A 2,408-nucleotide genomic window follows, 5' to 3' on the forward strand; every position below is an offset into this window, starting at 1 on the left:
TGTAAAGTAGGGTTGATATAAATACAGCAGTATAAACTGCTATCTTCGTGTCTAGTCTGAGGTTATCATTAAAAAAGACCCTTGAGCGCAGTTTTCCAAAGGCTGCAGAGGCTTGGTTTATTCTGTTGCATATCTCTTCGTCTATACTATGTTTTTCGGAGACGATGCTTCCTAAATATTTAAAGTTTGTTACCTGTTGAATTTCATCACCATTGATGTAGAATGTGGGATGTGGTTCTGGATTCTTTCTTTGAATTAGTATTTCTGTCTTACTAACGTTCATTTTCAGACCCATCGCTTCGTAGAGGCCAGCTACGACATTGAGGGATCTTTGTAGAGCTTGAGGTGTGTGTGCAACCAGCGCACAGTCGTCTGCATACTGAAGTTCCAAAATATGTTTGGTCACAGTTTTTGTGTGGGCTTGAAGTCTTCTTAGATTAAAAAGGCTTCCATCAAGTCGGAATTGGATCGCGACTTTATCCTCCATAGGAATTGCACGTTGACTGAGTATGGTGATGGTAGATATGAAAATATTAAAAATTACTGAGGCAATAACGCACCCTTGTTTACACCCACTTCAATGTTGAAAGGGGGTGACCTTTCTCCTGAGGTAAGCACTGTAGCTGACATGTTATCATGTAGTTTCTTTAGTATTGAGAGAAATTTTGGAGGGGTACCAAACTTCTCTAAAACAGTCCATAGCAACTCCCTATTGACGGTGTCAAAGGCTTTCTGGAGATCGATGAAAGCTATGTATAGATCTTTATTTTGCTCGTTGCATTTCTCCTGAAGTTGCCTTGCGCAGAATATCATATCGCATGTGCTGCGATCTTTGCGAAACCCGCATAATCTGATCATAATTCTTGTCAAAATCTTGGAGGCTACTACCAAAAGAGAGATTCCTCTGCTGTTTTCACAATGTGCTCGATCGCCTTTCTTTTTGTATATTGTTATGATGTCTGATTTTAAAAATTCAGTTGGAACTATTTCTGAGTTCCAAATGAGCAGTATGAGGTCATGTATCTTTAGATGTAGGAAATAACCGCCTTCTTTGTACAATTCTGAGGACAGGCCGTCCGGGCCGGGCGCTTTATTATTCTTTAAGGATTTAATGGCATCTGTAATTTCTTTAAAGGTGGGTGGTACATCCATCTCATTTGCTAGAGGTGCCAGAGGGATTTCATCCAAGATATTTGGTGTTATAGGGTTTCTGTGATTTAATAGGGTTTGGAAGTGCTGCGCCCATCGGTTAAGAATGGCGGATTTATCTTTTAGAAGGTTACCTTCTTGTGATCTGACAGGGACTAGATTGCGTTTTTGGGGCCCGTAGATTGCCTTCAAACCGTTGTAAAACCCATGCTGGTCATTACTGTCAGCAAGGTATTGCAGGTCCTTCGCCTGGTTGATCCACCATTTATTTTCCATATCACGAAGCTTGAGTTGTGTTTCTTTTCTTAGGTTTTGAAACGTTTGTTTCAGTTCTTTGGAGTTTGGGTTTGAGAGCTAAGCATCATGGGCTTTGTTTTTCTGAGATAGAATTTTTTGTATATCCTCTGCATTTTCATCAAACCAATCTTTGTGGTGGCGTGTTCTGAAGCCAAGAGTTTCTTCTGCATATTGTTTCAGTGTGGAGTGAATGTTAGTCCTTATTTCCTTTCCTGAATAGTATGTCCTCTATTTCTTTCTCCCATGGTAATTTCTATTTCTAGATAAAATTTTCAAAAAAATTCGTTAAATGACTCTATCAGTATTTTCTTTCAAATCAGAGATTGAAAATCAATCTAAGCTAACATGTCCAACCTTTTCAATTTTTTTTTGTTATCGTCTTTTGAGTGCCTTATTTGATTCGTCTCATCTATTTTGCCCTAAAGTCATATTTTGGTAGATTTTCTTTTTAATCCGTTTTTTTTTATAGGAAAGTTGTATAAACTTTATCACCTACTGGTTTACATATAGTATTCTCCTTATCATAGATAATTCAACCAACTACTAAGGGTTGTGTTTTGTCGTTATCAATCTTTATGTATACAGTAATGATATGTATTTTTTTGCATCATGACTTTCTGTAATATATCTTTTCTTCTTTTTAAGTATAAGCATATTCATTTCTTAGATTTTATACATATCTGAAAATCTTGGCTATTGTCATGACCAATTGTCATTCGTATTCATTTTCAGGCAGACCTGAGGAGCTCGAGGGCCAATGCACTCTGTGATGGTTGCTTGTTTTCAGTTGGTCAAAGTTGAAGCAGAAGGTATTATTGATCTTTTGAAAATTTCAAATCTAATTTCAGTATTGCAACAGTACCATTACGTCATTACTGATTTATCACTTTGTCACAAGGACGCACTTCATATTCAGGACCTATGAGCTCCAGGTAATTGTAACTTTCTGTCTGCCCCTTTAA

The sequence above is a fragment of the Oratosquilla oratoria genome, chromosome 7 (genome assembly GCF_046742065.1).
Source record: "Oratosquilla oratoria isolate Oo_2021 chromosome 7, ASM4674206v1, whole genome shotgun sequence".
Taxonomy (NCBI): domain Eukaryota; kingdom Metazoa; phylum Arthropoda; class Malacostraca; order Stomatopoda; family Squillidae; genus Oratosquilla; species Oratosquilla oratoria.